Below are 25,092 nucleotides of genomic sequence, written 5' to 3' on the forward strand. Positions count from 1 at the left end.
TCCAGAGAACCAAACGAAAAATATTTTTGAAAATTTTAAAATTTGAATTCAAACAGATCTGAATTCAAACTTCGGTAGGCCGTAACTTGAATTTTGTAACTCCATTTTAGGTGATTCTTTTTGCAAATCAAACCTAATGACTTGTACTTTCTGTTAAAACCAAAACCATTTATTTTTGTTCTGGAAAATTTACGTTATGTACAGAAACTTTATTTGGATGTTTTGGAGTTTTTCGAAGTGTTTCATTCGTTTTCTTTTTGGATCTTTGCTTGTATGCTTATGTATGTTATTGCTTGCTTACGCTAGGTCATCCGGAGTGCGAGGCTTGCTACTACGAATCTTTAGAGTTCAACGGTCGTCAGCAAGGCAAGTTCACACTTTGATCATAATTTTCAATACCTAGTTTTACTATGCATTAGTTTCACCCTCAAAGATTGCATGAGTAGGATTGGGAACATGTGGTTATGCTTTGTAGTTCATGTGGTAGAAACCTATGACCTTTGATCACCCCGGGAATATTCGTTATATCATATATTTCTTAGCCATGCTCGTAGACGGGGATTGGTATGTGTGATTCATGCAAGTTGCGAGAGATAATAATTTGGGGACAACATAAGGTGGCAACTTTAATACACATCTGGGTGGATTGTTTGGGGCACCTGGAGTAAGCAGTGCTTGCCCAAGGGGAATCTCGGAGTACCCGTGTGATTACCCTAGGTCCACCACCCAGGCTCAAAGGGATGATAAGATATTTCATGCCTAGAAACTTTTGTGTGCAGCCACAAGCCATTATGGGCTCTGGCATAGTTGAGTAAGTTGTGTGACCTCTTTCCGTGGTAGACTAGCTGATGTAGGGGAAAGTAGGTGTACCGGTCTACCCAGGGTTAAGGGGAAATATTTCAGAAAGACTATGTCTCGATCTTCCAATCATGGAGGTGGTCGAGTCATGTGGGGATAAGTGCACAAACCTCTACAGAGTGTACAAACTAATCATGATTAGCCGCGTCCTAGGATATGGACAACTTGAGTATCTAGAAGTGAATTATTGGTTGATCTCATCACTCTTTTTAATGAAATTATTGGGATACTAATAACTTGGGAATTTTGGGTTTGAGTTGGAGGAACCTTCTCAATAATGGCATTTTAATTTAGTAGTAAATAAAAATTTATTCCTTTATTGTAGGGTAAAATTGGCTTTATGCAAACATTATACTTAGAGCCTCCACTAGCTAAATTTGCATATAGAGATAGTCTTTTTTTCATTATTATTCTATGGTGTGAAATTGCGAGCATATTCCATGTGCTGACCTATATGGCTGCAATGTCTCATGTTGCAGTCTTTTCCGACGAGGATTAAAGGTGCGATAGGTCGTTATTCTGCACTCAGTTTGCCCTGGAGTTGGATGGACTCATTTACCTTTGATGCTTCCGCAGTTATTTTATTTTAGATGGCCTTTGGTCATATTATTGTAATAAATACTCTTTTGAGGATCTCGATGTAATAAAGTGTGTGATTGAACTCTGTTATAATTCCTCGAGTACTGTGTGTGTCAGCATACAGATCCATGGATGACACTTAAGCACAGAGACTTCGATCCATTTGGGTCGGGTCGCTACAGTAAAATACATAACCACAAAGTGCTAGATGTAAAATACATTAGCCGCTCATCTCTGAACTTAACTGTCGAAACTGAATTTAACTGTCGAAACTGAACTTAACTGTGGAAACTAAATTTTGCTGTCAAAACTGAATTTTACTATCGAAATTGAACGCACTAGAGGTGAGGCTACACGTCAGTCGACTGAATTTTTCATCTCTGGTCAGTCGATTTTGCAGTCGTTGGACACAAAATCAAGGGCCCACAGTTCATCTTCAACCTCCAGCCCCCTGAGCCGCCAGCCACCACCGGCCAAACAGCCGCCCCCACCACCCACGGCCGGTGGTGCGTTGCCCCACCCGCCCTGAAAACACTCCACACCGCTGGTCCGCCGCTGCCCCGGCCATCCCTCTAGCCCCCCTCGTGTAGAGCTTTTTCTGCGGCAATCCCCACGCCACTGCCCCACCATCACCGGCGACCACGGCCCTCACCCTGAACCCTAAGATAGATAGTGGGGTACTGATACGTCTCCAACGTATCTATAATTTTTGATTGTTCCATGCTATTATATTACCCGTTTTGGATGTTTATGGGCTTTACTTTACACTTTTATATCATTTTTGGGACTAACCTACTAACCGGAGGCCCAACCCGAATTGTTGTTTTTTTGCCTATTTCAGTGTTTCGAAGAAAAGGAATATCAAAGGGAGCCCAAACGGAATGAAACCTTCGGAAGCGATCTTTTTGGAACAAACATGATCCAGGGGACCTGGAGTGCAAGTCAAGAAACAATTGAGGAGGCCACGAGGGTGGAGGGCGCACCCCCTAGGGCTGGGCGCGCCTCCCTGTCTCGTGGGACCCTCAAGCGTCCACCGACGTACTTCTTCCTCCTATATATACCCATGTACCCCGAAACCATCAGGGGAGCCACCGAAAAACCATTTCCGCCGCCGTAACCTTCTGTATCCACGAGATCCCATCTTGGAGCCGTCGCCGGTGGGGGAATCCACCATGGAGGGCCTCTACATCAACTCCAAGGCCTCTCCGATGAGTTGTGAGTAGTTTACCACAGACCTTCGGGTCCATAGTTATTATCTAGATGGCTTCTTCTCTCTCTTTGATTCTCAATACAAAGTTCTCCTTCCTCTTCTTGGAGATCTATTCAATGTAACTCTTTTTGCGGTGTGTTTGTCGAGATCCAATGAATTGTGGGTTTATGATCAAGTTTATCTATGAGAAATATTTGAATCTCCTCTGAATTCTTTTATGTGTGATTAAGTTATCTTTGCAAGTCTCTTTGAATTATCGGTTTGGTTTGGCCTACTAGATTGATCTTTCTTCCCATGGGAAAAGTGCTTAGCTTTGGGTTCAATCTTGCGGTGTCCTTTCCCAGTGACAACAGGGGAAGCAAGGCACGTATTGTATTGTTGCCATCGAGGATAAAAAGATGGGGTTTATATCATATTGCATGAGTTTATCCCTCTACATCATGTCATCTTTCTTAATGCGTTACTCTGTTCTTCAAGAACTTAATACTCTAGATGCATGCTGGATAGCGGTCGATGTGTGAAGTAATAGTAGTGGATGCAGGCAGGAGTCGGTCTACTTGTCATGGACGTGATGCCTATATACATGATCATGCCTGGATAATCTCATAATTATTGTCTTTTCTATCAATTGCTTTATAGTAATTTGTTCACCCACCATAGTAATTATGCTATCTTGAGAGAAGCCACTAGTGAAACCTGTGGGCCCCGGGTCTATCTCTTATCATATAAGCTTTCAATCTACTTTTATTTGCATCTTTACTTTTCCAATCTATATTATAAAATACCAAAAATATATTTATCTTATCATATTATCTCTATCAGATCTCACTTTTGCAAGTGGCCGTGAAGGGATTGACAACCCCTTTATTGCGTTGGTTGCAAGTTTTTTGTTTGTTTGTGTAGGTGCGTGGGACTTGTGAGGAGCCTCCTACTGGATTGATACCTTGGTTCTCAAAAACTGAGGGAAATACTTACGCTACTGTGCTGCATCACCCTTTCCTCTTCAAGGAAAACCAATGCAAGCTCAAGACGTAGCAAGAAGGATTTCTGGCGCCATTGCCGGGGAGGTCTTTGCTCAAGTCAAGACATACCAAGTACCCATCACAAACTCATCTCCCTTGCATTTACATTATTTGCCATTTGCCTCTCGTTTTTCTCTCCCCCACTTCACCCTTGCCATTTTATTCGCCCTTCTTCTGTTCGTCTTTTTGTTTGCTTTGATGTATTACTTGGCTCGTTTGCTCGTTTGGTTGGAACAGTTGTTTATTTATTGCTAAACAGAGAACCTAAGATCTATGGATCCTCATCCGCTTGCTAATCTTTTTAAGAGATCCAATTATGATGAACCAATTGCTAGTGAGTTTTGTGCATTAGATTATCTTTATGAAGCTTTGCTCGAAATTTGTGAATCTGAAAATTATGATCAAGAAATTTATGAAGAGATTCACGATAACTCCTTGAATAAAAAGCATGATTGCAATGATTTTACTATAAATTTTCTTGATGTCAATTGTTCTAATAATATGCAAAATCCTAAGCTTGGGGATGCTAGTTTTGCTATGTCCACTACTTGTTGTAATGATCATGATTGGGGTGATTCTTCTTATAATCTTGAAATTTTATTTAAGCCCCATGATGAATATGAGATTGATAATAGTTTTTGAAATATTATTGAAAGTGGGTTTGGAAGAGTGTCAACTTTAGATCCCACACATTTGGAGTATGTTCAATCTTACGGTATTTTTGATAAAAGTGGGTTTGGAGAGGTCATGACTTTAGTTAATGTTAATCCCACTATTTTGGAAGAGTGTCAACTTTGCATGCATGTGGATCGTGTTGAGAATATGTTGTGTGATATCTATTTTGTTTAATTTTCTTATGATCCTACATGTAATTATTATGAGAGAGGAAAATATGGTCGTAGAAATTTCCATGTTACTAACTTACCTCTCTTCATGTTGAGATTGCTATCGTCTTCTTCCTTGCAAATTCTAGTTTTGGCTTGCCCTAATAATTTGTTTGCTTATAAAAAACCTATGCATAGGAAGTATGTTAGACTTAAGTGTGTTTGTCACATGTTTTATGATGCTCTCTTTATGCTTCAATTCTTCTCTTTCATGTGAGCATCATTGAAATCTCAATGCCTAGCTAAAAAGGCTTTAAAGAAAAGCGCTCGTTGGGAGACAACCCAATATTTTTCCTTTCTGTTATTCAATAAATTTTGCATCTACTTTCTCTTTATATGTGTTTTGTTGTTTTAATTAATGTTTGTGCCAAGTAGAACCTATAGGATAACCTATGGTATGAGTTAATTTGATTCTGCTGAAAAACAGAAACTTTGCGCTCACGAGAAACAAATCAATAAATCACAGAAACATGATTTTGCATTGATTCGTTTTGATGTGGATCAATAGACAAATTTCTTAGGACGTCCTATTTTGGTAGGATTTTTGGATTTCTAGAAGTATTCAAAAGTTAAAGATTTCTACAGACTGTTCTGTTTTTGACAGGTTCTGTTTTTCGTGTGTTGTTTGCTTATTTTGATGCATCTATGGCTAGTATGTAGGGGTATGAACCATAGAGAAGTTGGAATACAGTAGGTTTAACACCAATATAAATAAAGAATGATTTCATTACTGTTCCTTATGTGGTGGTTTTTCTTTCTTGCACTAACGGAGCTTATGAGATTTCCTGTTGAGTTTTGTGTTGTGAAGTTTTCAAGTTTTGGGTAAAGATTTGATGGACTATGGAATAAAGGGTGGCAAAATCCTAAGGTTGGGTATGCCCATGGAACCCCAAGATATTCAAGGATAACCAAGAACCTAAGCTTGGGGATGCCCCGGAAGGCATCCCCTCTTTCGTCTTCATCCATCGGTAACTTTACTTGGAGCTATATTTTTATTCGCCACATGATATGTGTTTTTCTTGGAGCATCGTGTATGATATTAGTATTTGCTTGTTAGTTTACCACAATCATACTTTTTGTACACACCTATTGGGAGATGAATACTTTATTTGAAATTTATTAGAATACTCTATGTGCTTCACTTATATCTTTTGAGCTAGATAATTTTTGCTCTAGTGCTTCACTTATATCTTTTAGAGCACGGTGGTGGCTTAATTTTGTAGAAGTTGTTGATCCCTCTTGCTTCACTTATATTATTTTGAGAGTATTTTAGAACAGCATGGTATTTTCTATGGTTATAAAATTGGTCCTAGAATGGTGGGCATCAAAGTTGCGTATAATAAAAACTATCATAGAAGTGAATTGGATGCTATGATCAACTTGATGATTAATAATTGTTTTGAGATATGAAGGTGGTAATATTAGAGTCATGCTAGTTGATGTAATTGTGAATTTAAGATATACTTGTGTTGAGGTTTGCAAGTCCCGTAGCATGCACGTATGGTAACCGTTGTGTGACAAATTTGAAGCATGAGGTGTTATTTGATTGTCAACCTTATGAGTGGCAGTCGGGGACGAGCGATGGTCTTTTCCAACCAATCTATCCCCCTAGGAGCATGCGCTAGTGCTTGGTTTTTGATGACTTGTAGATTTTTGCAATAAGTATGTGAGTTCTTTATGACTAATGTTGAGTCCATGGATTATACGCACTCTCACCTTCCATCATTGCTAGCCTCTTCGGTACCGTGCATTGCCCTTTCTCACCTTGAGTGTTGGTGCAAACTTCGCCGGTGCATCCAAACTCCGTGATATGATATGCTCTATCACACATAAACCTCCTTATATCTTTCTCAAAACAGCCATCATATCTACCTATTATGGCATTTCCATAGCCATTCCGAGATATATTGTCATGCAACTTTCCACCGTTTCGTTCATCATGACACACATCATCATTGTCATATTGCCTTGCATGATCATGTAGTTGACATCGTATTCGTGGCAAAGCCACCATGCATAATTTTTCATACATGTCACTCTTTATTCATTGCCCATCCCGGTACACCGCCGAAGGCATTCATATAGAGTCATACTTTGTTCTAGTATCGAGTTGTAATTAATGAGTTGTAAATAAATAGAAGTGTGATGATAATCATTATTAGAGCATTGTCCCAAAAAAAAGAAAGGCCAAATAAAAAAAGAAAGGCCAAATAAAAAAAGAAAAGCCCAAAAAAAAGAAAAAGAAAAAAAAGAAGGAAAAAAATAAAAGGGACAATGTTACTATCTTTTTCCACACTTGTGCTTCAAAGTAGCACCATGTTCTTCATATAGAGAGTCTCATTTGTTGTCTCTGTCATATACTAGTGGGATTTTTTCAGTATGGAACTTGGCTTGTATATTTCAACGATGGGCTTCCTGAAAATCCCCTAGGTCTTCATGAGCAAGCAAGTTGGATGCACACCCACTTAGTTTCTTTTATTGACCTTTCATACATTTATAGCTTTAGTGCATCCGTTGCATGGCAATCCCTACTCCTTGCATTGACATCAATTGATGGGCATCTCCATAGCCCGTTGATTAGCCTCGTCGATGTGAGACTTCCTCCTTTTTTGTCTTCTCCACATAACCCCTATCTTTATATTCTATTCCACCCATAGTGCTATATCCATGGCTCATGCTCATGTATTGCGTGAAGGTTGGAAAAAGTTTGAGATTACTAAAGTATGATACAATTGCTTGGCTTGTCATCGGGGTTGTGCATGATGAGAGCATTCTTGTGTAACAAAAATGAAACATGACCAAACTATATGATTATTTAGGGATGAACTTTCTTTAGCCTTATTATTTTGAGAAGACATGATTGCTTAGTTAGTATGCTTGAAGTATTATTATTTTTTATGTCAATATGAACTTCTATTTTGAATCAATTGGGTCTGAACATTCATGCCACAATAAAGAGAAATACATTGAGAAATATGCTAGGTAGCATTCCACATCAAAAATTCTGTTTTTATCATTTACCTACTCGAGGACGAGCAGGCATTAAGCTTGGGGATGCTTGATACGTCTCCAACGTATCTATAATTTTTTATTGTTCCATGCTATTATATTACCCGTTTTGGGTGTTTTGGGCTTTACTTTACACTTTTATATCATTTTTGGGACAAACCTACTAACCGGAGGCCCAACCCGAATTGCTGTTTTTTTGCCTATTTCAGTGTTTCGAAGAAAAGGAATATCAAACGGAGCCCAAACGGAATGAAACCTTTGGAAGCGATCTTTTTTGGAACAAACGTGATCCAGGGGACTTGGAGTGCAAGTCAAGAAACAATTGAGGAGGCCACGAGGGTGGACGGCGCACCCCCTAGGCCTGGGCGCGCCCCCTGTCTCGTGGGACCCTCGAGCGTCCACCGACGTACTTCTTCCTCCTATATATACCCATGTACCCCGAAACCTTCAGGGGAGCCACCGAAAAACTATTTCCACCGCCATAACCTTCTATATCCACGAGATCCCATCTTGGAGCCGTTGCCGGCGCTCCACCGGAGGGGGAATCCACCATGGAGGGGCTCTACATCAACTCCAAGGCCTCTCCGATGAGTTGTGAGTAGTTTACCACACACCTTAGGGTCCATAGTTATTAGCTAGATGGCTTCTTCTCTCTCTTTGATTCTCAATACAAAGTTCTCCTTCCTCTTCTTGGAGATCTATTCGGTCTAACTCTTTTTGCGGTGTGTTTGTCGAGATCCGATGAATTGTGGATTTATGATCAAGTTTATCTATGAGAAATATTTGAATATCCTCTGAATTCTTCTACATCAACACCATAGCCTCTCAGATGAGTTGTGAGTAGTTTACCACAGACCTTCGGGTCCATAGTTATTAGCTAGAGGGCTTCTTCTCTCTTTTTGGATCTCAATACCATGTTCTCCTTCCTCTTCTTGGAGATCTATTCGATGTAACTCTTTTTGCGGTGTGTTTGTCGAGATCCGATGAATTGTGGGTTTATGATCAAGTTATATACGAGAAATATTTGAATCTATTCTGAATTATTTTATGTATGATTGAGTTATCTTTGCAAGTCTCTTCGAATTATTGGTTTGGTTTGGCCTACTAGATTGATCTTTCTTGCCATGGGAGAAGTGCTTAGCTTTGGGTTCAAACTTGCGGTGTCCTTTCCCAGTGATATCAGGGGCAGCAAGGCATGTATTGTATTGTTGCCATCGAGGATAAAAAGATGGGGTTTATATCATATTGCATGAGTTTATCCCTCTACATCATGTCATCTTTCTTAAAGCGTTACTCTGTTCTTATGAACGTAATACTCTAGATGCATGCTGGATAGCGGTTGATGTGTGGAGTAATAGTAGTAAATGTAGGTAGGAGTCAGTCTACTTGTCACGGACGTGATGCCTATATACATGATCATGCCTAGATAATCTCATAATTATTCGCTTTTCTATCAATTGCTCGACAGTAATTTGTTCACCCACCATAATACTTATGCTATCTTGAGATAAGCCACTAGTGAAACCTATGGCCCCCGGGTCTATATCTTATCATATAAGCTTTCAATCTACTTTTATTTTCATCTTTACTTTTCCAATCTATATTATAAAATACCAAAAATATATTTATCTTATCATATTATCTCTATCAGATCTCACTTTCGCAAGTGGCCGTGAAGGGATTGACAACCCCTTTATTGCGTTGGTTGTGAGTTCTTTGTTTGTTTGTGTAGGTGCATGGGACTTGTGAGGAGCCTCCTACTAGATTGATACCTTGGTTCTCAAAAACTGAGGGAAATACTTATGCAACTGTGCTGCATCACCCTTTCCTCTTCAAGGAAAACCAACGCAAGCTCAAGACATAGCAGGTACCTCTCCAGCGAGCTCCCCACCCCGCTGCGGATGGTTCTTCCTAAACTCCGGTGAGCCCCCCCCCCCTGAAAATCGACTGACCCAAAAGTCGATTCTGTCAACTGAAGTGTAGCTAAATCGGAGCAGCATTGCAAGCAAGAGCAAGAGCGAGAGAAGCAGCGCGAGCAAGAGCAGACTAGGCAGGGGACCGAGAGCAAGAGCAGAGCAGCAGCGCGAGCGAGAGCTAAAGCAGCAGCAGCTCCTACGGATGTGGATGTCACCGCCGAGGGAGCTATGCCATGGAGGAAATGGCCAGCAGTGCCGTCGTGGATGGAGCCGCGCCATGTCGGCTCAGGACCGAGCGCCGGCAGCACCGTGAGATCGAATCAAGAAGAAAAAGCGGCGATTAGTGTACAACCTCTTTCGTGGCGCCGACTAGGCCACAGCTTCATTTGAGGAAACGGTGATGATGTTGCTCTTCCGGTGGTGCAGGTGAAGACGGTGGTGTGGGAATGGAGGTGGCGCGAAAGACTAGGGGAACATCGGGGCAGCTCCTTGGAGGTGGAGGACGGGGTGGCTGAACCGGCGGGACGACGAGATCGACGACGGATCCTCATCTGGTGTGGTGGATGAGGGACGTTGAGGTGTTGCTGTGGATGATGTCGTCGGGGAAGAGGCTCCGCCTGGGTGGCGGACGGAGGAGGGTGTGGGGCTTCGCTGATTTTCATGGCCTCGGTGTACGAATTGGTGGGCGGATGGGATGGGAGTGGGGAACCATGGCTTAGGGATGCGCTTGTCTGAAATGTAGGGTAATTTACGAAAGTACCCCCATCGATTTGAGTCGGTTCTTTCGGTTCAGGGGTATCACAGGCATTTCACATGTCGGGATTTCATAGGAGGTGGGAGTTTTTGCACGCGTTGTAATTTTGGAATAGCAAGGCGTGGGTTGAGATGGAGGGAGTTGTCGGAGCACAATGAGACAAAGATATATCTTAAATATTTCGGGGTAACAAGGCGCGGGTTGAAGAGGCGGGAGTTTCACAGCACGATAGACAGAGACACTAGCTTGAAATTTTGGCATAACAAGGCGCGGCTTGAAATTTCGGGAGAACAAGCTTAACGTGTACCCTAATTAAAGACAATTCACACCTCATCACTAGAGAGAGCCATGTCCCGTTTTACTATATTATTATAAATGCATTCAAATACAACAAAAAAATAAAAAAAATTGGGACAACAAATATAACGTGTACAGTACCAAAACAATTTATGCACTTCCCTCAACAATAAAAAAAACAATGTGTGTTGTCTAGCATATGGACTAAATTTGAGTACATTTTCCCTGTTTGAATGGGATTGTACTCGGGTTAGTTATACAACCATCTAAATATTATCTTCACAGCACATGACATGAATATAGGAGAAGTAAATTCCTATATAACTACGAACTACATGTACATACGATCACAAATTCAAATATATGTATCCATTTTGTGTTGAATTCAAATCATAGTGCAAGTATGCTCTAGCTAGATGTTCGGAATCTAAACCATGTATGATATACTATGTACAATGTGTTTAACACGCACAACACACACACAAACACCATTTAGACTTGTAAGGTGCACGTGCATTGCATGCATGAGATTTGGCAACCAAATTATGAATAAATACCACATTATAGCATGTAAACTTTGAGTCATATATGCATGATGTAGATGTTCATTTAATTCTTATACTTCATTTCATTCCAAATCATCTAGTTTTTTTAAGAAAGCTAATCTATTTTAAGATTCATGGAATTGTGCATTGTAAGGCATAAAGTAAAAACAAATACTGGCAAATCATGTAGAAAAACATTTGGGCAATTCTGATACGGAAGATTATAGAACAAAGAAGAAGTGCTTGTGTTTTGAGGTTTGTGCATTATGCTTAAGTCCAACCATGGAGTCTTCTAGATTGTACATGTGGCAATATCTGGTGGAATCTAGATGATATCCAACGGCCAGTAGTGCTCAAATTTGCCATCTCTGCACCATCGGATTGGCCTCATCCAACAACCATCTTTGAAAGTTAAAGTTATCCGCACACTATATAAAAAATATACAAAATAATATATATAGGGGTATAGATAGAGATATGCGATGCGAAAGCCACCCATCATCTCCAATTAGAATAGTGTGTCCATGCACGAATGCAATGTGGCCAAACGATGTCTGCCATCGGTATCTCAAATTCAAATTAGTTTGACCTTATTCAATGTGTATACATTACAACATGCTCGTTTCCAAACCACAGAGCGCAGATCTCTGTTATATTCATGCATGCATGGGTTTCAAACATCATGATCTCTTATTCAAATATTTGAATTCAACTTTACATTGATTATGACCTCACCTAGTCTTTTACACCCACACAGTCATCTTCTCTTTATAATTGTACCACTAACTTTCTCTCGTGCATGCATGCACACACACTATGAGTCGGCATTATCCATCGCACACATGCAATCTTTTTCTTCAGGTCGGTCTCCCATGCAAGCACACACACAAACATCCCCCTCTCCATCATATCGGGCATTCCTTATCTCTCACATGCATGCATAATGATTGATGTTCCTCTATGTGTGTGTGTGTATAGCTAGGTCTTTCATAGTTTTTCACACAAACCGATCAATCTATATATCTAGTGAGATCTCACCCTCTTTCCCACGTCCACATCGATCAATCTATACCTCTCTACATAGGATTACATATATACCTAATACACCCACATTAATTATATATCCAACATCCCCCTCTCATCATCCATGCCTTCCGCTTCATCTCTCAGACGCACACACAATGGCAAAGACAGGGGCAGCAAGGGCCCTGCCCCCCTAACATCACTATATATCGAGGCTAATATGAATGTGATCATTAGACAATTGCTGGTAAAAATGGTTTAAGTTGATGAATTGGCCCTCCTCGTAAAGGATTAGCAATGCTTGGCCACAAAGCTCATTTATTTTTCATGGCTCCGCCAGTGCGCACAATCGCGCACGTTCTCGCTGAGGGAGTCCTGGATAAGGGGGTATCCTGACAGCCGGACTATATTCATCGTCCAGACTATAGAAGCGTCAAGATACAAGACTCAAGACTTCGGCTCGTGTCTGGATGGGACTCTCCTTTGCATGGAAGACAAGCTTGGCGATCCGGATATTATGTTTCCTTCCTTGTAAACCAACTCCATGTAAACCCTAGCTCTCCGGTGTCTATATAAGCCGGAGAGCATGGTCCTTAGAAGGCCGATCACAATTACAATCATACCATCATAGGCTAGCTCTTAGGGTTTAGCCTCTACGATCTCGTGGTAGATCTATTCTTGTATTCCACATATCTTCAATATTAATCAAGTAGGAAGTAGGGTTTTACCTCCATCGAGAGGGCCCAAACCTGGGTAAACATTGTGTCCCTTGCTTCCTGTTACCATCAGCCTAAGACGCACAGATCGGGACCCCCTACCCAAGATCCGCCGGTTTTGACACCGACATTGGTGCTTTCATTGAGAGTTCCTCTGTGTCGCCGCCTCGAGGCTTGATGCCATCTTCAATCGTGAACAACACGGTCCAGGGTGAGACTTTTCTCCCAGGACAGATCTTTGTGTTTGGCGGCTTCGCACTGCGGGCCAATTCGCTTGGCCAGTTGGAGCAAATCGACAGCTTTGCCCCTGGCCACCAGATCAGGTTTGGAAACTTGAACTACATGGCAGATGTCCGCGGAGACTTGATCTTCGACGGATTCGAGCCTGTGCCGGGAGCGCCGAACAACCATGACGAGCACGGCCTAGACCTGCTATCGGACAAATGCCCGGGAGATCATCCCCGAGGCAGCCACGGATCTAAATCCAGGGCAGGTTGTGTTGCCTACGGACGGAGGGCTAGACCCCGCCCCACAGGCCGCACAGTTATTGGCGGTGGAGCCGAACACGGGTCTCACTTCTCTAGAGGCCTGTAACCCTGGGCCCCCGGACTCATATCCGGTTGTTGGTCCTGGTCCGCTCACTCTCGAGCCAGCCGAGCCAGGCTAGGCTCCGGTAATGGAGTTTACCGCTGCGGACATCTTTCAGCACTCGCCTTTTGGCGACATGCTGAACTCATTAAAGTCTCTCTCTCTGTCAGGAGGCTTTGAGCCGAACTATGTTCGGCTTGAGTGGGAAGTAGGCGACGAAGGAATTCGCTGCCCACCCACCACCCACTTAGTCGCTACGATCGATGATTTAACCAAAATGCTCGACTTTGACTTCGAAGATATTGACGGTATGGACGACGATGCAGGAGACATACAGGAGCCACCGCTCACAGGGCGGTGGACAGCCACCCTTCATATGATATATATATGGTGGACACTCCGAAAGAAACCAACGGCGATGAGGCAACGGAGGATAACCCATCCAAGAGGAAAGCAAAGCATGGGCGTCGACAGCGCCGCTCGAAGCCACGCCAAGGCAATACCGGCACCGGAGACGATGATAACCCGACGGTGCCAACGATGAATACAACCCCGAATAGCCCGCCTTCGAGCAGGCCGAACAGGAAGACGGGCATGACAACCCAGATGAGCAGGCGACGGACGGGTATCCGGAGGAGGACAACTACATGCCCCTCTCTGAAGACGACATTAGCCTCGACGACGACGAGTTCGGCATACCTGAAGACCCCGCAGAGCAGGAGCGCTTCAAGCGCCGGCTTATTGCCACTGCAAGAAGCCTGAAGAAGAAGCAGCAGCTGCTCCAAGCTGATCAAGATCTGCTCACAGACAGATGGACAGAAGTCCTGGCAGCCGAGGAATATGGACTCGAGCGCCCCACGGCTGACCGACCACCTCGAGGTCGGGACAAAATGGCATATCAGCAGAAATACCAGCCCGTACCCCCGCGCCGGTTTACTACGGCCCGGGGCAATACCCAGGACCTGCGCGATAAACTGGATAACGCTGCAGGACAACCAAGATCGATCTATGGATCACGGGGGCGCGCCGAAGCACATGACGATGACCGTCATACCGGGTACACTAACAGCAAATCCTGCCGGGCCGAATATAACCAGTCGGACGCAGCCGGACTGCACCGCGACATAGCCCGACATAGAGGCGCCGCACACCCCCTATGCTTCACTGATGAAGTGATGGATCATGAATTCCCATATGGGGTTAAACCCGTAAACATCAAATCATACGATGGCACCACAGACCCCGCGGTATGGATCGAGGATTTCCTTCTCCACATGCACATGGCCCGCGGAGATGATCTACATGCCATCAAGTATCTTCCCCTTAAGCTCAAAGGACCTGCCCGGCACTGGCTAAACAGCCTGCCCGCAAATTCCATTGGCAGTTGGGAAAATCTGGAAGACCCATTTCTTTACAACTTCCAGGGCACATACGTGCGACCTCCGGATGCCGATGACTTGAGCCACATTACTCAACAGCCCAGAGAATCAGCCAGGAAATTCTGGACTCGGTTCCTAACTAAAAAGAACAAAATAATGGACTATCTGGACGACGAAGCCCTGGCGGCTTTCAAGCATAATATTCATGACGAGTGGCTCGCCAGACACCTCGGCCAGGAGAAACCCAAGTCCATGGCAGCTCTTACGACACTAATGACCCGCTTTTGCGCGGGCGAGGACAACTGGTTGGCTCGCATTAGCACTACGCCACATTCTAGAACTTCAGATGTCCGGGACAATAATGGCAAGCCACAGCGCAACAGACACAAGCGACGGAACAACGGCGACAGCACCGAGGACACGGCGGTCAATGCCAGATTCAGCGGATCGAAATCCGGTTAGCGGAAGAAGCCATTCAAGCGTAACAATCAAGGACCGTCCAGTCTGGACCGTATACTGGAGCGCTCGTGCCAAATTCATGGCACCCCGGACAAGCCAGCCAACCACACCAACAGAGACTGCTGGGTCTTTAAACAGGCCGGCAAAATAAATGCCGAAAACAAGGACAAGGGGCTGCACAGCGACGATGATGATGAGCCCCAGCGTCCGAACATGGGGGGGGGCAAAAGAAATCCCCCCCCCCAGGTGAAAACGGTCAACATGATCTACGCCACCCACATCCCCAAGAGGGAACAGAAGCGAGCACTGCGGGACGTATATGCGATGGAGCCAGTCGTCCCCAAATTCAACCCATGGTCAGCTTGTCCGATCACCTTTGATCGTAGGGATCATCCTACTAGCATCCGTCACGGCGGCTCAGCCGCATTGGTTTTAGACCCAATTATAGACGGATTTCACCTCACAAGAGTCCTTATGGACGGAGGCAGCAGCCTGAACCTGCTTTATCATGACACAGTGCGGAAGATGGGCATCGATCCTTCAAGGATCAAGCCCACCAAAACCACTTTGGAGGTGTCATTCCTGGAGTAGAGGCCCATTACACGGGCTCTATAACATTGGAAGTGGTCTTTGGATCTTCGGATAACTTCCAAAGCGAAGAGCTAATCTTCGATATCGTCCCTTATCGCAGCGGTTACCATGCCCTGCTCGGACGAACCGCATTTGCTAGATTCAATGCGCTACCACACTATGCATAGCTCAAGCTCAAGATGCCAGGCCCGCACGGGGTCATAACAGTCAACGGGAATATGGACCGCTCTCTCCGTACAGAAGAACATATTGCGTCCCTTGCGGCAGAAGTACAATGCGGCCTCCTCCGACAAACCACCAATCCGGCGATGACATTTTCAAGCTCCGTCAAGCAAGGGCGGAACACCACGTAGCAAGATCAGCAGGCACGACAAGAGCAGGACTAGCAGTCCGGCCTCCGCTCAAGTCCCATCAAAGTAGCATTCATGCCACGCGTAGACAATTACACACTCAAAATACCATGGGCACAGGCGGAGGCGTATTAGGGGCTCAGTCAACAGTACGGTATCACGTCATAACCTTTCCATTCACCTTTAAGGACATTGCTTTAGTGCAGCTTCTCCAGAATATCCGGATTGTCGGACATACATAGGAGAGGAAACCCAGGAGGCAACAGGCTTTGGGCACAGCAGGAAACACCCAGGTGGAATCTACTTACGATTGTTATTCCTTCTTTATCTATCTGTACGTAGCCTGCCTCTGGATAGGACGTGTCAAATAATCCTATTTCGTCTCCACTTAATGCATACATTGTAAACATACGCTTAAACGTATTATTCATCAATGGGAGACCACAAATAGCGTCAGCTTACTTATTTTTCGAGCATTTTTTATAAACGTCTATTTAATTTTGCATCCGTACACTTTGGTACACGTAGTTTGCCACGGGCTTCTTATGGTATCCCATAATACGGCAAGTCAAGTCCGAACACTTTCAACAGTGCGGCACCCCGAACTTATAGCATTATATGCATCAGGTCTGAATCATGTCTTGGGTTACGGTTGGGATAGCCCGGCTCCCTTGCTTTGGTGCCTTACATTCCATTAATTCGGCTAAGGTACCGCAGGGAGAACTACTGCGATTGTGCCCTGGTTCTGCCGGACAAGCATCTCAGTAGATAAAGCACAAAACTGTCCGACATGATGTGACGAGAGACTGGTCGCTATTCGGGAGGTCTTAAAATCCCTAAAGATTTTTCCGCTTTAGGCGTTAATTCGGCTTTGTCCCATATAGGAATGTATAGCGCCCCAATTCAGCCTTCCGGATTCTAGGGGCTTCGCCGAAATTTAAAATCATAGACTTCTATGGCTAAGTGAAGGTTATACAGCCGTATAGTCCGATTGCCTGGTTCGCTGCGCTGGACACCTCCTTAAGGGACCAAACATTTGGATAAATAGTGTCTGGGTTATCCACGAATACCCCAGTATTAGTTACACGGGGGCGGAAGCCGACAACTGGCCTACTTTCAAAATTTGATAAACAGCCGCACAGAAGGTAATATTTTAAATTACAAAGGCGCTACATAGCGCAAGTAACTTCGTCTTTAACTTACAAACATGACAAAAGTGAATTCATTCAAAAATTATTTCTTTGCTACATTCATCGGCCATGAGGCAAGCACCCTTCATAACGCCATCATAATACTTCTCGGGGACGCGATGCAGCTTGCCCTCCGGCGGCCCGTCCTTCACCAGCTTCTCCGCATCCAGCTTGCCCCAATGCACCTTGGCGCGGGCAAGGGCCCGGAGGGCACCCTCAACGCAAACGGATCGCTTGATGACTTCCAGTCGCGGACAGGAATCCACCATCCGCTTGATCAGGCCAAAGTAGCTAGTGGGCAGAAGCTCGCCAGGCCATATCTGAACTATGAGATCTTTCATAGCCGCTTCGGCCGCCTTGTGGAGGTCAACCAACTGCTTCAGTTGGTCACTCAGAGGCGTTGCGTGTTCGGCCCCAGCATACTGGGACCAGAACAACTTCTCCGTTGAGCTCCCGTCCTGGGCACGGTAGAACTCCGCGGCATCTGATATGTTGCGTGGCAGGTCTGCGAATGCCCCTGGAGAGCTCCGGATTCTAGTAAGTAAAAGAAACGCCTCCTCCACATGTTTGCTTTGCATAAAAAATTTCTTACCCGCCGCTATTTTCTTGGCCTCCTGGATCTCTTGCTGATCCTGCTCGCCTTCGGCCTTGGCGTCTTTTGTATTTGTAAGGGCCTTCGCAAGCTCGGCCTCCTTTGCTTTAAGCTCCCGCTCTGCAGACTCGAGCTTCTTGCCGAGCTCCTGGAGCTCTTCTTGTACCTTGCCCACTCGGTCCTCTTGCTTCTTGCGCTCCTTGAGTTCCAAGGCCGCTTTGTGTTCGGCCTTGGACAACGCCTTCTTGAGAGACGCGACTTCGGTGGTGGCCTCTGTTACCATATCACGATGTCTCGTCGTTAGCATAATCAAATTTTATCTACTATTCATTACATGAGAGAGGGGAATCATTCACCTTTGCTCTCCTCGAGCTGCCTCCTAGTGAGGCCGAGCTCTCCCTGCGCCCGCTCTAAGTCCTGCGTTAGGCCGGTGAATTCGGCCGTGCGAGCAGCAGCACCCAGCAGCACAGCCAGTTTATTTCAATTCAAACTTATTGTCAGACTCCTGCGGATTATAATTGACCCTCCATTTGGTTTTTCTTTCCGAACACCAAACAGAGTATCAGGGGCTACTACCTATCGGGTGGCAACTTTACATATTTTTACTGCTTACCTAAAAGCCTGTTAGGAGGCTGGTGCAGGCTTCGGTTAGTCCGCTCTTGGCGGACGACACCTTCTGAATCACCGCACTCATGAGAGTACGGTGCTCTTCATCCAGGGAAGCGCCTCGAAGCGCTTCCAGCAGACAATCCGGCGCCTGGGGCACAACAGAAGTCCTTGATACAGACGGCCCTCCCTCCATAACGAGGGCCTTGCCGCCTAAGTCCGGAACCACTAAAGGCTTCGGAACAGTGTTTGGCTGAGAGCCTGGCTTGCCGTGGCTCTCATCGACACAGTCCGCGGGGACCTTGAACCCTGCGAGTCCGACGCCTGGGATGCTCCCTTGAGGTGCCTCTAGGGCCACCTCCGTCATTGTCGGGAGCCTTTGGGATAACACCTCCGTGTCATCCACAGGCCGAGGAGTGGTGGCTGTCGGAAGTGAGTTCATTGCTGACTCACTCAGGGACCCGCCCGAAGGCGATGCCTCGGGATGGGCCCTGGCCAGACTGCATGCAGGTTCGGCGTTATAACAAAAATATGAAGCGAAATTATAGTTGAGTGCGGATACTTACGATCGCACCAGGGGCTTCTTCCTGGGCAGCCACCCTTCCTCGCTATCGGCAGCGGTGGTGGAGTAATCCGGAAGGGACGCTTTTCCTTTTTTGGACGCCCCAGCCTCCCCTTTCGGGACGGCCTTCCTCTTTTTTCCTCCCCCAGTACGGGGAGGTGGAACTTTTTCTTGTTCCTCCCCGCTTCCGCAGGAAGAATCTGCCTCGTCGTGATCAGACGTCAGGGGTATGACGGCCTTGCACCGGGGACCTCTCCTGGTCCCCTGGTCCGCCGTCTCAGGCCCCCCATCCTTTCCGGACGGGTCGGCCTCCTCTTCTTCTTCCCCTTCGGGGAAGGAGTGCGCCTCGTTGTCTTTGGACGAGGCTTGCGCAGCCTTATGCCGGGAACTCTTCCGGGTCCCCGGAGCCTGCTTATCGGCCTTCTTCTCCGGCCCCTTATAGGTGAACGAAACCAGCATCTTCGTTAGAAGATCATTGGCCAGGCTTTCCAGCAACGGAGCCGGACAATTAATCTGGTCCACTGTCTCCACCCAGTCCTATAGAAATACGCATGATTACTTAAAAGGTTTCCCCGCGATGTATAGGGAAGAACCGAATCCGGTGGCAGCCCAAAAACTCACCTGACTAGGAGACCGCGTGGCATGGAACCCACGGTCCTCGGATAGGAGAGGGGGTACTTCGGTGGCCTTGAACAACGCCTTCCATGCGTTCTTGTGCTTCATGTCGTAGAGCCTCTGGAGCGTCTGGTGTTCGGCCGGATCGAACTCCCACAGATTAAATGCCCGCCTTTGGCACGGCAGAATTAGGCGAATGAGCATGACCTGGATCATGTTGACGAGCTTGATTTTCTTGCTCTTCATGCCCTTGATGCAGTTTGTGAGTCCGGACAGCTCTGTGGATTCGCCGCACAGCAGGCCCTTCTGTTCCCAGGAGGTGAGCCGCATAGGGGTTCCGGATCGGAACTCGGGGGCCGCTGCCCAGTCGGCGTCGCGCGGCTCGGTGATGTAGAACCACCCTGATTGCCACCCCTTCACGGTTTCTGCAAAGGAGCCGTCAAGCCAGGTGACGTTAGGCATTTTGCCCACCATGGCTCCTCCGCACTCCGCCTGCTGGCCGCTCACGATCTTCGGCTTCACGCACAAGGTTTGCAGCCACAAGACGAAATGGGGCTTGATGCGGAGGAAAGCCTCGCACACGGCAATGAATGCCGAGATGTTAAGGACGAAGTTTGGGGCTAGATCATGGAAATCTCGCCCATGGTAGAACATGAGCCCGCGGACGAAGGGGTGGAGTGGAAAACCCAGTCCACGGACGAAGTGGGCAAGGAACACGACCCTCTCGTGGGGTCCTGGAGTTGGAATGACATGCCCCTTGTCCGGTAGCCGGTGCGCTATGTCTGCGGCCAAGTATCCGGCAGCCCGGAGATTCGCAATCTTCTTCGCCGTCGCGGTGGAAGCCACCCACTTGCCTCTTGCTCTGGACATGACTAACTGTGTGGAGAAGACCTGGACTAGGGCGCTAGAGCTCGAGGGGGCAAGAGTATGCGAGGGGAGGAAGAAGGCATGGGTAAAAATGAGAAACTCTTATCCCTTTATAGAGGCGACGAAAGCAGTGCGCCTCCCCACTAGCCTGTTGAGAATTGCTTGCTTCCCAAGCGCCACGATTGATGGCACGGGGGGGATTACCCATACCCGTATTGATGAGAATCCCGTGATAAGGGGACATGATCTTTTCTTTGACAAGATGTGTCGAGGAAACTGCCTCGCAATACGCGCTATGGATGGTTGTGAAAAAACGGTTTGAATAATGACCTGGCTCTAATGGCATGTCACGTCGTCTAAAAGTTGTCAGCTGGAGTATCATTCTCTCTACGGTGGTATGTGAAGATCATTTTGCAGATTCGGACATGGTCTACGTGTTCGATAAATAACCTTGGAGTATTCGGAGAAGGAACCCGCCTTGCAATGCCGAAGACAAGACTGCGCGCCGGACTCATCGTCATTGAAGCCTGGTTCAGGGGCTACTGAGGGACTCCTGGATAAGGGGGTATCCGGACAGCCAGACTATATTCATCGTCCGGACTATAGAAGCATCAAGATACAAGACTCAAGACTTCGGCTCATGTCCGGATGGGACTCTCCTTTGCATGGAAGACAAGCTTGGCGATCCGGATATTATGTTTCCTTCCTTGTAAACCGACTCCATGTAAACCCTAGCACTCCGGTGTCTATATAAGCTGGTGAGCATGGTCCTTAGAAGGCCGATCACAATTACAATCATACCATCATAGGCTAGCTCTTAGGGTTTAGCCTCTATGATCTTGTGGTAGATCTACTCTTCTATTCCACATATCTTCAATATTAATCAAGTAGGAAGTAGGGTTTTACCTCCATTGAGAGGGCCCGAACCTGGGTAAACATTGTGTCCCTTGCTTCCTGTTACCATCAGCCTAAGACGCACAGGTCGGGACCCCCTACCCGAGATCCGCCGGTTTTGGCACCGACACTCGCCCCCTCTCTCTAAATATCGATCTTGCACTTGTGCACTCCTTCATAGTCTCCCTCCACTCGGACCCTTGCACCATCTTCTAGCCCCCCACCAAATTTTGCCACATGTACAATCTAGCAGACTCCATGGTTGAACTTAAGCATAATGCACAAACCTCAAAATAGCAATGGTTCTCCTTTGTTCTAGAATCTTCCGTATCATAATTACCCAAACTGTTTTTCTAGTTGAATTCACATTATTTGTTTTTACTTTATGCTTTACAACGCACAATTCCATGAATCATAAAATAGATTAAGGGCTTCTTTGACTCAAAGGATTCTCAAAGGAATTTTGGAGGATTCTAGTCCTTAGGAATTTTTCCTATCTTGGTTATTTGATTCATAGGATTGTAAACCATAAGAATTTTTCCATATGATTCATTTGCACTAGATTTCATAGGAAACATCCCATCCACTCAAACCTCTTTGAAAGAATTCTACATTTTTCCATGCACAATCAAACACTCATACAATCCTGTAGGATTCAAGACGACATTCCACTCTAATCCCATGTTTTTCCTATTCCCGTGTTTTGGAAATCCTACGAATCAAAGAGGCCCTAGATTTTTTATAACAACTAATTCATTTTGAATTAGATGAACTATAAGAATTAAACGAAGGTCTACATTAGGCATATATGACTCAGAGCTTACATGCTATAGTGTGGTATTTATTCATAATTTGGTTGCAAAATCTGATGCGTGCAATGCACATGTACCTTACTAGTACTTCGAGTATGTGCAAAACACATAAATTAGAATTCCAATGGCACGCTACACAGTGTCTCTCTTACAGTTCATGAAGCCACGTGTCACATGTGGAGGCATTGTTGTGACCTGATTGTGTGGATTTATCATAGTGACATGCTGCTGGTTCCAGAAGAATGTACTTGTCCTCTTTGAGCCACACTGGTGGTACATGCACGAAGCGAAGATGTGCACGCACGCCACGCTCACACTCATTCCCTCGCACACACGCGCGGGTAAACGAGAGGACGCAATTTTGTACCAAGATCCACCCCATGTGATAATTTGACGTGTGTAAAGTCCTTCACTTCATTGATGGTCAATTAATACTGTGCATGCAAATTGAGTGGACATGAGGGCAGAAGAAAGACATTACTACTCCACTGCGCGCATGCGAGTAGTTAAATCATGGGTTGCTAGTAGTAGTACTTCCATTGCTCTCCTTCGTATTTTGTCCCAATTTTTGACAGTAACATAATATTTACGCATTTGAGTAGTGTAGTCTACTTGAAATTTATGTTCCACTAAACTCACCGGGAGCTGTTTCGGGCCTCGAAACCAAAACCATCAATTAATCTTTACCTTGTTCCCATCACATTTGAAAGTACTAGTGCTACAATTAAGTGCAAGCCTTCTCACACCTACTAGCACATACCAAACCTGAACGTGTTCTCACTATGCAGGTATTAGTACTAGTGCTAGTACTTAGGTTTTAAAAAGGGGAACTACCTAACCGAAAATTGCTCTACCTTTCCTCCTCATAAGTCCTTCTTCTTCGTCCGTCCTTGCCATGGCTGATGTGCAGGGCTCTAGGTCGAGAACTACTCATAACAAGGGAGCGGCAACCAAGGCTGTGGAAAAAAGAGAGGGCTCGCCGCCACGCAGAGACCTCGAAAGATCTCTCGCGGGCAGGTGATGGCTCCCAGGAGCTCCCTAGCCGCGGAGGCGAACATGCCGAGCTAGCGGCGCTGGAGTCGTTATCCCTCGACGGCATGCCCGATTAGCTCAATAAGCACCTCAATAAGCAGAAGGAGTTCATCCACGGCTTGGTGGAGCTGCTGAAGGAGAGCCTCGATGACATGCCCACTAAGCTTAATAAGCAGGGGGAGTTGACCGCCGGCTTGGTGATGTTGCTGAAGAAGAGCATTGCCTCGGAGAAGAAGGCGACCGGCGAAATCCTGCAACTTCAGGAGGACAAGGGGAAGCTCTGCCACGAGCTCGACCTGCTGAAGGAGAAGAACGCCGGCTGGAAGAAGCTGCATGAGAATAGTAGTTCCTCGATGAAGATGTTACATGCCCTCGTCATGGAACAGAAGGAGGAGTTGGCGAAGCTCCACATCGAGCACCCGACTGCTGTCAAGGTACGTAATGCGGCCGTGGAACAGATGATGAAGGCTCGCATCGAGAAATCCCGAGTCATGGACAGAATGAAGAAGATGGCGAAGGAGACGTGCAAAAAGATGGAGGTCATGGAGGTGATGAAGAAGCAGTTACGACTCCGTAGTAGATCATTTGGGGTGATAATATTCCTTCTTCTTTTGCTCCTGTGTTTCTTCTTTTGCTTCGGGTGTTTCGCCGCACGTGTCACGTTCTCTGCGAGGCATGAATAGAACAATGCTAACAATGAGATGACTAGCAAATTAGATCATTTTTTATCGCCATATGGCACTGGGCTGCCGTGTTTCGTGCTCCTCCGTCGTAGTACTACTCTAGTGGAAAACTTGAGTATACCGCACGGTTCTTTGCTCCTCCTCAGGTCATCAGCACTTTATACGAGCAGTCAAATCACAAGGCCCAGCCTTCCAGCAGTAATGAGCCGTCAAATCACAAAGGCCATTGCCTCTCGTGAAAATGACCAAGCTAGACTGCCCTGCCCTCTAGCCTTTTAAAAATTTATACTTTTGTACAGTAGTAGTATAAATGGATTGCTCCATGGAGCAAAACTAACAAGATGAAATTAAAGAGAAAAGGTGGTACATATAGAGAGCGCTCGTCGCCAAATTATGCATATAGTACTATTAAAGAAATAAAGAAACTAGCATACCTATTTAATTCTTGGGTTCTTATTATTTATGCCACTAGTTGTGTATCACTACTCACTTTTGCCATTAGAAGTTACAACTACTCAAAAATGCATCGATCTGTGAGATGCCTGCTCAAAAATGCAATTAGATATCTCAGAAATGCCATCGTTAAGTTGATGTTTGCTCAAAAATGCCATTAGACATTGTTATTTCCATGTCAAACCCATTGACCATGTTACATGACAAAATAAGATGACTGTCACAGTGATAAGTGTGGCCCCGCTTGTCAGGAGTAACCAAGCGAATAATTTTATAGGAAAATAAGAACACTGTTGGGATCTAGTAGGCCCCACACTTTATTTTACTGTAGTGAGATAGAGGGAGAGCTGGCATGTTGGTCCATTGGTATTTATGTCATTATAACATGGCAAAAGAGATTTGAGTCACAATAATGGTGTCCAGCACAACACACCCCTCAAATGAAACTAAGCACCCTGGAATTCTTTGACAAAACTAAGCACCCTGAAATTCTTTGACAACTAAACTGCTGGCTATATGATGTTGGCCATATATATTGTACGTATATAATGTGAAGAAACGAGTGGTAGTACTATACCAACTAAAAGATGAAATGTAAGACATATA

The sequence above is a fragment of the Triticum dicoccoides genome, chromosome 1B (genome assembly GCF_002162155.2).
Source record: "Triticum dicoccoides isolate Atlit2015 ecotype Zavitan chromosome 1B, WEW_v2.0, whole genome shotgun sequence".
In the NCBI taxonomy this organism is placed as follows: domain Eukaryota; kingdom Viridiplantae; phylum Streptophyta; class Magnoliopsida; order Poales; family Poaceae; genus Triticum; species Triticum dicoccoides.